The following is a 14,699-nucleotide window of genomic DNA, read 5'->3' on the forward strand; positions in this document are numbered from 1 at the left end:
CGTAGGTGTGTCTGCTGTATGTCTTTTGAGTGTGTGACGTAAATATTCTATGTGTTTGTAACGTTATATGAGCCTTTTGTGTAAATGAGTATGTTATACGCATTGAAATTGTGTGGATAGTGTATATTCTATGTGTTACGAGTGTACTCGATGTTTAAAGTATGGGTCATGTGTGTGCCACATGTTGGGTGTATAGTATGTGTTTGGTAACTGTGTATATGTATGTTCTGTGTGTTCTGTATGGTATATGTTTTGTGAGTGTGGGTAGTGCATGTTGCATGTTGTGTGTTTGTATTTTGCGTCTTGGGACTGTGGCATATTTTGTGAGTGTGTACAGTGTGTGTCACATGTGTTTTGTACAGAGTATGTGTTGTACTGGGGCCTGGTAATGAACATGTGTGACTATAAGATTGGTAGGTACTTGTCAGAGGGAGAAAAGGATATGATTCTGCACATATGCGGCTCAGGCTCTATATTCCCAGGCGGCTGATCACTTTCTCGAGGCTCCACCCTGCGTTTATTTGTGTGGCCACCGGCACCACACAGAAGGAGGCAGCAGTGGTGTGGAATATGATGGGGGATGTGTCCTGTGCAATTGCACACACCCCTGCTCTGAGCTTGGACTTCCTCTTACCTTTTTGTACTTTAACTTCTTTACCCCCCTCATAATCCCTCCTGTCTCCTCTTGGTTGTCGGCGGTTTGTCTACACCTTGCAGAAAGCAGGGATCCCACCTAATATACTTCAAATGCAAGAACGCTGCTTGGCGAGGACCAGGTGCACAATGAAGATGTTCAGTGATGAGCACGTCTCCCTTAAACATGAGAACAGGTGAGTTCCAGGAAGACCAGCTCACGTCAGGGGTTTTAGCCAATGCAGGTGTTCTCAGAGTCTTGAGGCATCTTGCTCAGCAGCCGCCCAGGGCTTCCCTCTTGCTGGGCCTCTCTAGTCTTGCAGGGATTGCGGAGTTGGCTTTAGTGAGGTGTTACATTCTACTTGGCCCACATGATTAAAAGGCATATTTTTCTTCCTTTGGGTGTACACCCTGGTACCTCCTCTGTCACCAGGATTTTGGGCCTCACGCTTCCGAGTGCTCATCACCATGGGCCGTCCTAAGCCTGGGGCCTCGGTCTCCTGACATCCCTCCAGCTCCCCTCAGGTCCTCTCAGCAGCTTGAATCCCCATCCTTGGCCCAGAACCTGTGGCAGGCTCTCTGATCCTGCTCAGGGCAGCTGCCTCAGCTCTGCGGCTGCAGTGGCCAGCCCGCGGCAGCTGGTCCCCTGGTTCTCTGAGGGGTGGGTTCTCTCAGGCTCCTTGAGCGAACAGCAGTCAGCTCGGAGGTGGAGCACTACTCTGAGACTTGAGCTCCTGCCTTCTTTTCCTGACTCTCCATCTGTGAGTCCTCCTGCCAGACTTGGGAGGAACCTTTCTGGCTGCTGTGCGGGAGGCAGGTCTCCCGCCCGCTTTGTGGTCTCCTCGTCTAGTCTCCCCGGACGGTTGAAGCGTAAAGTGCAGTTTGGGATGCTTAAACATGCACTTTGGTGCTTGGGAGATGGGCCAGTCCACTGCAAGCGTGAGGACTGGAGTGCTGATCCCCAGCGTCCACGTAAAACTTTGGGTATGGCAGTACGTGACGGCAGTCCTAGCCTAGGTGGGGGAGGGGGAGCTGTAGACAGAAGGGTCCCCAGATCTGATCGCTCAGCCAGGTTATTTGAATTGATAAGCTCCAGGTTCAGTGCGAGCAACAAACTCGCAATATTAACCGAAGGCCCACCCCACTGCGCATGCGCTCTGTCTCACGTTACTGCATACGCACTTTTAAAGTCAAGCTGCTTCTTAACATAGATGTGTTTTGGGTACCACGGTGTCCTCTCCTACTGCGCATGCTTTGGGTCATGGTAGCTCTGTTTAGCTATGGTTCTGTTGTGGACTTAAACGCTATGCCGGGCTCCAGACTGAAGTTCTGCTCTGTTCAGTTTCAAGCGTGCACGAAGTTGTGCTGTAAAAGCCATAAAACATGCACTTCCAGAGGCAAACTGAGTTGTCTTCCAAACGCTCGTTTTGTCAGAATAAAATATCCTAGAGTCCCATGCTTGAAACATTTGGGTAAATCAAAGCAAATTTTATATTGAATATTGATAAAAACTTAACATTAACAGCACATTTTATTAATAAATCAGTAGATAACAGGGCTAAGAGAAACAGTTCCGAGCAATATCGGTGCAATACTCTAATATGCAAACACAGCATGGAGGTATAAACTGTTAATGAAGTCCTAAGAACATGCGGGAATCTGCCCCGGGTGGGTCCTTCTGGGTTGACAGAGACTCTGTAGTGGGTGATGGGAATGTGAGAGACAGGGAAGGTAGAGGAAGGAACTGGAAAGAAGAAGAGGGGAAGAAAAATGGCTCCACTGGGTGGGATCCTTCAAATACATGCTTATATGCCAACACACTGTCTCAGGCGTCAGGGCTGGTGACTGGGAGACGCTCGAAAGGCTCTTCTCAGCTACCATTCACCCGTCTGGGACCCACGGGTTGCCCGCTGTGTCTCATCTCCCTGCATATGTGTTAGTGAGAAAACAGCATCTTCCTTCATCACTCCTGCACCAGGAAATTATTCTTGGCAGGAAAATGTCCTCTTTCTCCTCCATCTCTGCCCTTGATAATCTTGGCAACTCAATAGCTGGCTCTCGAGTTTCCAAGCAGGTGAAGGGAAAACTTTCTAGAGTAGGTCACAGGCTTATTAAGGGTTTTTTCAGAGCGACACTCGGTCATCGGCTTAGGCACTGTGGCGTGCATGCCCGGGAAGGGATGAGAAAGGGAAGAGAAAGGAGCACAAGACCTCAGGCCTTCCCGGCCCCGCTGTGGCTTCTGCTCACGTGGCTGGGCCAGGTCCTCCTGTGGCTTTGTAAGTAGGTCTAACAGCAATTAAAACAAAACAAAACAAAACAAAACAAAACAAAAAAAAACCTAAGACCTCACAGAAAAGTGCAAGTTAGCCGAACAACACTAAGGAGAGCCTGGAGCACGCCATCTCCAGCGGCCCCGCCTGTAACAGCTTTTTCTAGAGTTTGAAGGAGCCATTCTCAGGGTGTAGTTATCACTGTATGTCTTCCCAGCCCTTTAAGACAGCAGCGCTTCTGCATGTCTGCAGGGAGCCATGCACTGATGCAGCTGTTCTAAGGAGCTACCCACACCTCGGGAGGGCCGTCCTAGTATCAGCTCTAGATGCTGATTGACAGCCTAGACGCCAGCAGCTCTCTCTCTCTCTCTCTCTCTCTCTCTCTCTCTCTCTCTCTCTCCTGCACACTGCCATGCTCGGGGACCCTCTTACTCAAGCACAGGAAGTACTTCTGCTCTAGTTTTCAAAACCCCGAAGAGCTCTTGGTAAGTTTGCTCCTTCCTACCTCAGGGGGATCCAGACGAGAGCTAGCACGCGCCTGTTCGTGAGCACAGAGTGAGAGGAGGGAAAAGTGGTGGAAGAACTCGAAGGGTTGTGGAAAAGAGAAAAGGAAAAGATAAAAAAAAATTTAAAAAGACAAAACAACAACAAAAACACTGGAACTGAAAAACCCTGAAAGCAGCGAAGGGGGCGTTTAATGGACACAGTTAACAGTCCACGTAGTCAGCCAGCACACATTAGGGCTTCAGGTTTTATTTACTAGAATACTGACACAAGCACAATGGACACAAAGTGTACCCTTGTGGGACTACATGCCGGTGGGGAGAGGAGTTGGCCAGCTGGGTCAAGCTAAATGGACCCATGTGCTGAGAACCATCAGCGGGGCATTCAGCAGTGCAGGGCAGCCTCTGTACCAAGAACAGACACATTTGGGGATGATGTTTGGCAATAAGCAAGGGGGATTTCTTGAGAAGTCGTGATCTGGGTTCTAACAATGTAGGAGGAACGAGAAAGACATATTGCAGTTGTTAAGACAGGAAATGATTCAAGTTTGGCTGAAACTTTTTAACAATGAAAACCCAGAGCCCAGGAGAACCACTTTGGCCCGGCAATAACTAAATGTCTAAGTTTACGCAAAAAAGGTTGTGTAATGTCTCATTGTAAGCTGCTCTTTGCTTTTGAAGCTTCCATTACCCTGAAGGAGTTCAGATTTCCATTCCTCCTGCTTCTTTATACTGTTGTCCGAGTCCACGGCCCTTATCTCATGGAGGTGGAGTTTTTCATGCTTAGCAGTCCGGACACTTCAGACTGCAGTGTTCTTGCACAAACGTCCTGCCTTTGAAATGTGGCTTGGGTTGGTGTTTGGGGAATAAGGAGTTTATCAGCGGGCGTGACTAGCTTCTAGCCTTCCAGCCAGAAATACTGGCTACTTTTTTTTGTTGTTGTTATTTTTAACCACAAAAATCCCTGTTCCAAAAAGTCATCCAACTCTGAGTTCATACTTGAGACAGTTCCGGCGATACTTTTTATTTGCATGGCGTTGTTCAGTGAAACCTCCCCGGCACGCTAAGTGCCCGCAGTCTCACTGAGCTTCTGGTGTAAGCGGGCATATAACGATTGTGTCCATTTTCTAGAGTCAAAGAGCCTGAGTAAATACAACTTCTGTAGGGTGATAAAGATCACTCAGTGTCACTAGACAGTGTAGACTCTTTTCCTAGTTCACTTTCTCCGTCCTCAAGCAACCCAGTAAGGCAGGACTTGTCATCACCACGTGCACTTTTCTTGGCGACAGAGCTCTGTTCTGAGTACGTCCTTAGGTAAAGTTTGTCATTGTGTGAACCACAGTTAAACAACTGAAGTGGCTGTGAGGTCACTGGGTCCCATGATCTCATGGGGCCATTTTCGGACCCATGGTCCGTCAGTGACAGTACAGGAGAGGACGACCCAGTCCCAGCTCAGCAAACTTCTGAGTGGATGAGATGGAGCTTACGAAGGCTGTGGTGGCAACTGCAAAGGAACAGATGCAGACATAGGCCCTGCAGAGACCATCAGGTTCCTGTGTGGGAACTCAGACGCCTGCATGAGGTGCGTGGCCACCCCGGCCAGGAACCACTCTAAAATGCTTGAAAAAACAGCACACAAGCTCAGGAAGAAGCCTTATTGACACCAGCGGCTATAAGATGTCCAGATCCAAAGGCAGTTTAGAGGATGCAGGAGTGACAAGCAATGAGGAGACTGTGCCTTAGACCAAATACAGTTTGCTCTGTTCCTGCCTCATGATTTCAAAGCAAGACCCCAGAGAAGCAAACAACACTCAAGCACTCAAATGCATCCTGAACCAAAAAGGATCCAGAGCACAGAAAGTAAACATCTGCGATGCCCGATATCCATCCAAGAATCACCAGACACACAAATCAGAAGGAAAAATCAACAAGAGACAAACAGGGATTAGCACAAATGTGAGAATTAGAGTCCGAGAGCATTACAGCTTATTACAACTGTATTGCGTGTGCTCCGAGAGATAAGCAGAGGAATCCAAGGTGTAAGCCGTTTTCATGCAGACCTAGTCCACAGAGAAAACTACAGCCCCAAACAGTCCACCAGGCTGTCAAGGAGGACACAATGCCAAGTCCACTTCAGAAAACTGGACAAGAATCTACCACTCTGTTTGCAAAGTCTTCCCAGCTGTCCCAGGCCATTTCCGCTACATCAAACTTAGAGAACACAGCACAGAAACACTACTGACCAGCATGCCTCATGAACACAGACACACACATGTTAAACAGAAGTAGTAAACAAAAGCCAGCAATCTCTCAAAAGACAAATACAAAATGACCAGTGATCTTCACAAAGCAAGACCGGCTCAGCACTGTTTTAACAAAACTGAAACACAGAAGAAGTGGTTAACAAATTCCGGTTTATATTCCTGATTAAACAACAAAATGTCCTGCAAATTAGAACAGAGGCTTCCCAGCCTAGTAGAAGGCTATCCACAGAAAGATCTGCGGCCAGCATGAGGCTTATCGAAAACCGTCCACCAAGACCAGCCAGGCAAGGACGCCTGCTTCCCTGCTTCTGTTCAGTATTGTGCTACAGGATTTAGTTGGGGCAGAAAGAAAAAGTGACAAAAATGAAATATAGGGTGCATCTCTCTACAGACAACCTGAGTTTTAGAAAACCCTGTGGCCTCCACCCATGAAGAGCTTAGTGCGCCTAATCTGTTACTTTTGTAGGTTACAGATCAATATACGAAAATCCGCCGTACTACTAGGCATTAGCAGCGAACATCATCCACAGGGGACATGTAGAATGATATATTCTACAAGAACATCAGCAAAATGAAGAGTTAAGTATAACCCTGACAAAATGTTTAAGTTCTACATGTAAGGCAGCAGTAATGGCAGACAGGCCTGCCCCTCCCCCAAGCCCACGGAGAGCCTCAAAGTGTCCTGGCTGGCAGCTGCCTCTCCAATATACCTGGCTTAGGTCCCCTCTAGGAGCCTGTTTCAAGGTCGCCCACGAGTGTACATCTTTTCTGGGGTCTTCCAGGCACCAGCTCCGTGACCTCCAGAAACAGGGGACAAAGAACATGGCATACTCTTTCTTCTCCTTTTTCTTTTCCTTTTATTTTTCCCTTTCTCGTCCTTCCTCTTCATTCTCTCATTTCCTTCCCATGCTCTTCCTCTCCCTCATCCCCTCCTTCATTTCCCTCCACTCTCTTTTGCTTCCCTTCCCCCTCACTTTCTTCCTCTCCTTCTCCTCTTCCTCTTTCCTTTCCTTTTCCTCCTCAACACTCTTTCTCCTTTCCTTCCTTCCACTTGCCTTTGCTGTGTAGCTCAAGAGGGCCAATGTGTGACTCACGATGCAGCCTCGGACTCCTGACCTTCCTGCATCTGACTGGACAGATGCTGAGGGTTCAGAAGTGTGCACCACACCAGGCCATGTCTTTTCTTAAACACTAGTTAAATAATGTGAATTTGTTACACACACAGAGTGTATTCTCTTGTTTTTTGCGGTACAAAAATATTTTTGATTTTAAGCTCCTTTGTCTTTCTAGGCTTGGCTTTTAAATCTGTATTATATTTTAACTTTTTGATAGTTTTACTTACAAGGGCAACACTGTAGCTATCATAGTTCTTCCTCCATTATTACCGTCTCTTAGCCCTCCTAGTCCTGCTACCCTCCTTTTCAAGTCATCTCCCTTCTGCTTGTGTGTGAGTGCATGGGTGGGTGTGTGTTGAGCTTGAGCCTGCAGGTGTGCATCTTGGGCAGGCGCTCCCAGCTGCTGTGTGTTCAAGATTGCTACCGTCTTCTCCATCACCATTTTCTATAAGAGAAGTGCTCCATCCTAAAAAGAGTGTAACTTCCCCTCTGCAGTCAAGCTGTTCCCTGACAGAAATGTTGTGCCGTGGCCCCGGGAAAGCACACAGTCCCCACTTCCTCGTGGGGACTGTCATCTTTAGAGACTATTTCTTGAGTCATTACTTTCATGCTGGAGTATCACCAGTCACTTGACAAATCCGTACAGCAGAGGGCAAAGCACACATCATAAGCAGGAATGGTGAAGGCGCACAGCGTGGTTAGCTGACATCCCCCACTTCGTTTGCTCGTAAAAGCACTTCTCCAATTTTTTTGCTCTTGTCAATTTAATAAAAGACAAAAGCATTGTCTTTTGGTGTTAACAACATGAAATCTCAGTGTTGCCTCTATAGCAAAGTCACTGCAGGGGGGTGTGAAGCAGTTGTAATGATGTGCAAACTGAGTGTCTGCAGTGCTGAGGAAGCCTGTGAGCAACGAAAGGCACACTAACTAACTAACAAACCAACCAACCAACTAACTAACTAACTAACCAACTAACTAACTAACTAACGGTGGCTTGGCTGATGGAGGGAAGGAACATGTAAAGATGCTTCTTGTTTGGGTATAGACTGAAAACAAGCAGCTTGTCTGTTTTGAGAACAAAATTTTCAGAGGTGGATTTTTGCCCCAGAACAGCCTGAATTTAAACATCAGTATCTGGCAGAATGTTTTGCAACAATGACATCCTGAGTCTGCCCTATTTGGGATGACAGTCACTAGCAACATGTGACTGAGCTCTTCAAATATTTCTAATACAACTGAGAGACTGAAATTTAACTTCATTTAGTTTTGAGAAACGTGGCTAGCCACGGGTCTCTAGATGCTACACGAACTGGCAAGCATGGATGTAGGCGAACAAGAGGATGGGTCTGCATCATGACTTTCCTTGTGTCATTACTAAAGAGCTGACATTAAAGCCCAGCACTTCTGTGATTCTGAAGAGGCCTCAGTGGTGTTAGCATCTTCTGAGGGTAACACAAGCGTGTGGGATGAGCTCGTGAGCACGCCTACACCAGAGCAAGATCAGCTCAGCACAGCCTGCCTCTTACGACTGACTGACTGACTGCTGTGCAAGAAGCAGGGAAGGGTTCCACGGCACTGCAGCCACTTATCCCCTTATCCCCAGGCAGAAGGCTTCCCCAGCTCCTGTCCTGCCTCAAGACAGTCATGGGCGCCATTGTAATTACTCTGGGACAGTAGTTTTCTGCCACTGGGGCTGGGGGTGGGGTAGACACAGTTGCCTGTTAACACATCGCAGCATTGCTGACGTGAGCGGACAGATACACTGCATCTTAGCCCGCCAGGAGCTGCTTCTGCTCCTGCTGGTAGAAGGCCGCCTACCCTTCAGCCTTGTAAGTTCAGGCTCTTAATGCACTGTGGAGATTTAGCTCTGATGGGCTGCAATTTTCTGAGAAAACCGGGGACTAACACTAAACATGAAATCATTCAAGTGGTTAGCACTTATCTAATGATATGGAGTCAGGCCTACTTCTTTTATTCAGTATACTATCTGTTCAAAATTAAATCCGTCTGCCATCTCATAGCTCTAATTCTATTTCAGTTTGCGACTGAGATTGTCTTAGTGAGGATCTTGAGGAAGCCCTCTGTCATATGTCAGATTCAGAAATGCCAAATAAGAGAGCACAAGTGCTGTGTTGATTCTGGGAGGGCTGGCACTTCAGGCTTAGTTTACACAGTCCAGGTGAGCCACAGATAATGGCAACACACTCCTGAGTGTGGTCATTGTTTTGCCTGTCCATTATTGTGTTTTAATCCACCCCGAAACTTTGCCCTATAGCAACAAGGTAGCCTGTAGGTTTCTGGGGCCCAGCTCAGTGGTCCTTATTTGTGGTCCATGGTGGCTACCATCAGACTGGATGGGATGGCTTGGCGTTGAAGACAGTTGACTCTGATTGATGGCCGAGGACTAGAGTACCTGCACATCCCCTCCATGAGGCTGGTGCCTTCCAGCTGTACAGTGATCTGAGGAAAGCGATACTTCCTGCCTGCAAGCTCAGGGCCAGAAGGTGAGTATGCAAAGCCCCAGAAAGAGCACCAGACATTCAGCACAAGAGCACTCAGAAGTCATTTCTGCTTCCCTCCTTCTATTGATCGAGTAAGTCACTAACGCTGGCCCAGAGTCAAGAAGGTAAGAACACGTCATGAGAACACTATGTGGGGCCCCTCACATGGCCCCTCAAGGCTAAGGACTCTTGTCCTTAGTTGACTACCATGACCATGTTAAAGGAAAACCAGTTACAGAAATTACACTGTCAGTTATATTCAGAAGACGTCAACAGACTGAAGGCCTCCAAGGGTGGGTTTGGACGATGCTTAGAGGGAGAAGGAGAATGTTTAGAGGGAAAAGGAGACTGTCTGTAGAGACTTAGGAGAATCAGGGATGGGGCTCTTGAGTGTCTCGGTTTTAAAGTGAATGTGGGGCTAGGGGTGCTCAGGAAGCACAGTGTTGGCCTTGCAAGTCCTCAGCGCTCAGGTGAGAAGGCCAGGCATGACGGACGCACACTTGTGATCTGTCTGCGGGGAGACGGAGGCAGGTGGGAGGCTGAGAAATGACACTTGAGGCTGTCTCCCACCTTGACATGCATGCACACATATGTGCAGAAATCCCCCCACATGAACACACACACACACACACACACTATATATATATATATATATATATATATGTGAAAATAAATAAAGGGGATTAAAGGAGGGCCATGCTCTTGCTGTCTGGCATGTGACTGGACCCACCCGTTTCAATAGGCATCTCTTGGGCAGCAGAGAGAGTCATGGGAAAATCACCTGCTGAGCCACAGACATTCAGTTACTGGTGCTGGGATTTTGTCATGTTTGAGCAATCATGAAACAGACAAATGCTGAGAAAGGTGGGGAGAGGGCAGGGAGGGTGGAGGAGAGGGGAGGGAGCCCTCTACCAATCTGGTTCTGCTAAGCACCTCAGGACTGTCCCTGTTCCTGTTAATGTGTGACACAAGCCAGGAACAACACCTCTTTCGACTATTTGCCTTCATTGAGCAAGATTAAACTGCAGTGAAGCAAATAATTGGCTTGTCACATCTGTCCTTCCCCCTCTACTTATGAAGGAAGTTAAAATGGAATGGCTCGCTGCCCTGATGTCTGCTATTCATTTGCTTCAGATTTCAGCTCCGGTTCACTCGTGGCTTTCTGCTTCGTAAAGGGCTGAAAAAAGAAATCATAGTACGCTGGCTAGAAAGACAATCTCAGAAGCCCAAAAAAATGCTTAGAGAAAGGGGGAATGCTGACCGATTAAAACTGAGGTACGGCAGTGACGAGACGTGGGCTCAAACAGGCCTCTTTGGACGTCGGTAGATGGAAAATATGTGACAGGGCAGAGATGCCGGGCTGTACGAGGAAGTCCATCTGGGACAGTGGTTTTGAGTCTGTGTTGTGGTTCTGTGACAGGTTACTGGAAGTCCCACAAAGAGCAAAAATAGGTGTAGCAAGTTCAGAGCCTCAGGCGCCTGCCTGTGAAAACACAATTGCCTATAACTGCGTGTGCATTTCTCTACATGTTTCTTATGAATCTTTCTTTCTGGTGATAGAAAAAAAAAATTACTGATTCAGAGCTGCCTCGTGTTTCCTGATTCAGGACCCAGGATCTTTGCCAGTAACAACGCACTTCACCATTCTCCCCCATCTTGTTCTGACTGGAAGTCTTTGGGGGTTATGAAGGTGAAGGAGATGGCAGCTGGCTTGGTCTCCAGGGAGGGCTTTTGATCCACAGGTCACCCTGTGGTCCTTGGTGTGGCCGGGCCCATCGTTATCCTGGCTGCCTCCTTTCCTGTGGCTTTTTACAGCCGCTGGCTCCTAGGCAGGCCTGCACATGAGAGGATGCCTTCTCTGGCTCAGGCCATGTGGAAGTCCAGACTGCACCATGACATGGATGGAAGCCAGGGCTGTGAACAGCGTGCAACTGTGGGCAAACAGCAGGGTTAGCGGCGTGTCTCATGCTGCGACACTTGTGTGGTGCTGGGACCTGCACAGGGCAGCGTGAACGAGGCCACCTGTAGCTTACACTGAGCTCAGGCGAGGAGCTCATGAAGCAGCCACACGCACGTTACCTGCATGTAAGCCACACGTGACAAAGGAGGCCAAAGGAAAGGGAGGCCGAGGGGAAGCACGCAGCATGTCTGAGGGAGGGAGGAGGTGACACCGGGCCTGGGTAAAACCTTTGAGACCGGAAGGGGGGTGTCTGGAAGTAGCTTCGGCTGGCGTGTGCTCCTGAGAGCCTGCCTGCGTGTGGGGGCCCACGTGTCTCCAGGACATGTTGGCACGGGTAGGGCCGGCTCAGTGTGTAAAAGGGAGAGAGCCCCATGGCGCACCTTCTTGGAAGGCTGAGGTAGGTAGATCATGTGAACCCAGGACGTCAAGGCCACCCTTGTTGGCATAGTGAGACTGTCTCAAGTGCACATACAGTATGAATTTTATTTCTGTGTTATTGCACAAATTTGCTACTTGTAAATTGCTCTAAAACCTTTTGCTATATGTGTCCAGGCAAGTTAATGTTCACCAACAGAAAGCTTCCAGATTGGTCCTTCACATATATACACATATATGTATGTGTATATATGTATATGTACGTGTGTATGTGAACACACATACATTGTTGGTGACAGTCAGGATAACCGGGGCCTGCTACACGCTAGGTGAGGGCTCCGCCACCAAGCGGCACAGCCAGGCTGCCGCTGTTAGACCCACCTGTTTTTAAGCATTCATTAAACCACCACTTATAATAGGACCACCCCGTGGACCTTCTGGAGCGCTCCTGCCTCCGTTCCTGAAGCGTGCAAGTCAGCGTGCAGACCCCGGCATGCTCATCTTTGACGCTGCGCTACTCACCACAATCAAATAATGAACCAGCCCAGGAGCCTTTCAGTAGGTAAAGGGATAAAGGAAGTGCAGGCCGTACATGAAATTATTATTCGGCTATAAGGAATTAAACACAGCCAGGGTGCAACCGTGGCTTTTTCGGAAAATGCATGGAATTGTTAATATTTGTGTTAGACAATATAACCCAGAGTGAAAAACAAGAACAAAAAACAAGCCACCAACAGGCTCCATCTCATAGGTGAGATGCTGGAGAGGAGGAAAGAGCAGGGCACAGACAGACACTGTTAGACTAACTGTCACGAGCGGATGAACCGAGTGGATGAACCGTCCCCTTCAACCTGTAACTACTGCGTGCTGTTAACTCGCAGCAGGAAAAGGAACGGGGATGGCGGCTCCACAGCACACATCTGTGGAGGCAGCTTTGAGGGGGAGGCTTGTTCTGCCTGCGTCCTGATGGGAGCTCTGAAGAGTGCTGACCCAGGCAGCAATGACGATTCTGGCCACCAAGGGGTCGGAGTGCCAAGGCAGCAGGAACCACCTCGGGAATACTGACCTCTGGGGCGGGGATGGATAGGCACAGCACCGCGCCCTGGCCAGACCTCAGCCTGCCTCTCTGGGGAAAAGGAGCAGTCTAAGGCTCTGGAAACCGCTGAGTGAGTGAGGAGCTCCTGCCTTGCAGGCAACAGCAATGCTCTGCTTAGCCGCGCGCGCATCCCTTTATGGGGATGCTGGACTTTCTGGGGTGCGTGTGGAGGCAACCCTGGAAGGCGTGCTGGAGACGGAGCTGTGCATTTCGGTGTGAAAAGAGTCGTTTCTTCCACTTGTATTGCCCAGCGGTCCCTTAGGACCAGGGGCACGGAATGGGTGGTGCTGTTCCCGGGATCACAGTATCCTCTTTGTACCTTGCCTGTCCTTGATTTTTTTTTTCTGGGCGCGAATTCTCCTTCGCACAGTAAGCCCTACAACTAATTGGGTTATGATAAGCCAAGAGAACGTGTTTTTCTCGGCCTGGCGGTCAGCAGTAATGCAACAACGCATAAAGCTCGCGCAGTACCGGCTCTGTGCCAGCGCTCATCCCCCCCCCCGCCCCCAACGAAATGCGAGCCTGGCGACTAAAGAGGAAACCGAGGTCCTCGCAAACTTAGTGACTCCCAAGCCCTCAGAGCCAGCCCCAGGCTCCAGCCCCAGGCTCCAGCGCTCCTGCTGGCCGCCCAGCTGTGTCTGCCTGGGAATCTGACGCCCGCGGGTCGCCAGCTCCGACCTTAGTTAGGTGGCCTGGTTTGTTCGCGAGGTCGAGGTGAGCTGTCCCAGCTGATCTGGGTTTTTGTGGGAACACCGAGGAGCGGAGCCCTTTGGGAACTGAGACCCCCGGCGGGGGTGCGGAGCCCCTGGGTGCCCGGCAGGGACAGGCTGCCCAGCCTCTCCGGCTCGCAGGGCGGGGCACGGGCACCCGGCCAGCTCGCTCGTGCCCGCGTCTGGCCGGCAGTCTCCGCCCGCTGCACGCCCCCGCGGCGGCTGGCAGTGGGAGCCGCGTGCAGCTCGGAGCCTGGGAGCCGCCGGGAGCTCGCGGCGCTGACCCACAGGGGCGGGAGCCCGGCTGCAGCCCGGTGCCCCGCCAGCGGCAGGAATGTGACCCCCGAGCGCGGCCGGAGCTCTCCCAGCGCGGCTCCCAGGGCTCCGGTTGCTCCCGGCCGGGGCGGGTTTAGCTCGCAGCTGCTGGATCTCTCCGCATCCCCGCTGGGGCACCCAGGCACCGCCAGGTAGGAGGAAACTGCGGAGTTCCTGGAATGGGGTGGCTAGGCCTGAACAGCCGCCTTGCCCCGGGCAAAGGCCCTTAAGTTACTCTCGGTAGCCAGTGTGTCAGCGTTCTCCGTGGATGAAGGATAAAGGTGATGGCAGTTCAGTCCTCTCGCTCCCATTTCCGGTGGTGTGTGTGTGTGTGAGATTGAGAGAGAGAGAAAGAGAGAGAGAGACAGAGAGAGAGACAGAGAGAGAGAGACAGAGAGAGCGAGCCTGTGTCTGGGGACTTGCCTAACTTTCTTCAGGTTTACTAAGTACGTGCGTTTCTGTGTGGAAATTGCTCCCGGGCCTTGGGATCCCGCCGAGTGGAACTAACTTGTTAGGAGTGTCCTCGTAGAGGTCTGGGCTCAGAAGAAAGGTCCTGATGAGGGGAGGTTAATTCCTTAACCCCCTGGTGGAATGCCTCTCTCCGGAGAGGTTGGCGCTGGCTGGGAGCTTGGACAGTTGTTTACAAACGTGCTCAGCCCTTCACCGTTTACAGGTTTACAGGCCACTCTCGCTGCCCTTTGTCCTGGCAGCAGTCCTGTGGGTGAGGTGTCAGGAGCACCGTGTTCTGTATCAGAAGCTTAGATGGAGGCTGCCTTGTTTGAGGACTGGCCTCCTCTGGGCTTCAGATCCGCGTACCCGCGTGTCTAAAGTGCTGGCGGAGGGAGGGAGGCTGCCAGGAATGGCAGGCAGGCTCACCTTCCTACCAGGAAAAGCTCCCTGCGCGGTGTGGGATGTTCACTAGAGGGGCACATCCCAGCACTTTGGTCCCGAGGAACA

General features: G+C 50.2%; 1 protein-coding gene across 5 annotated transcripts in view; it reads left to right on the plus strand.

The window, feature by feature from the left end:
• The window catches only part of Il1r1 (interleukin 1 receptor type 1), a 66,073-nt gene that overhangs the window by 17,448 nt on the left and 33,926 nt on the right, over window positions 1–14,699 (plus strand). For 2 of the 5 annotated variants that reach the window (XM_021655629.2, XM_021655630.2), the window contains exon 1: window positions 13,642–13,894. The exons of 1 other annotated variant lie outside the window; for it this stretch is intronic. The gene's annotated coding sequence lies outside the window, so the exon portion shown is untranslated. 2 more of the 5 variants (XM_060369948.1, XM_021655631.2) reach the window with 2 other exon arrangements.

Source organism: Meriones unguiculatus, chromosome 16, assembly GCF_030254825.1.
Source record: "Meriones unguiculatus strain TT.TT164.6M chromosome 16, Bangor_MerUng_6.1, whole genome shotgun sequence".
Taxonomy (NCBI): domain Eukaryota; kingdom Metazoa; phylum Chordata; class Mammalia; order Rodentia; family Muridae; genus Meriones; species Meriones unguiculatus.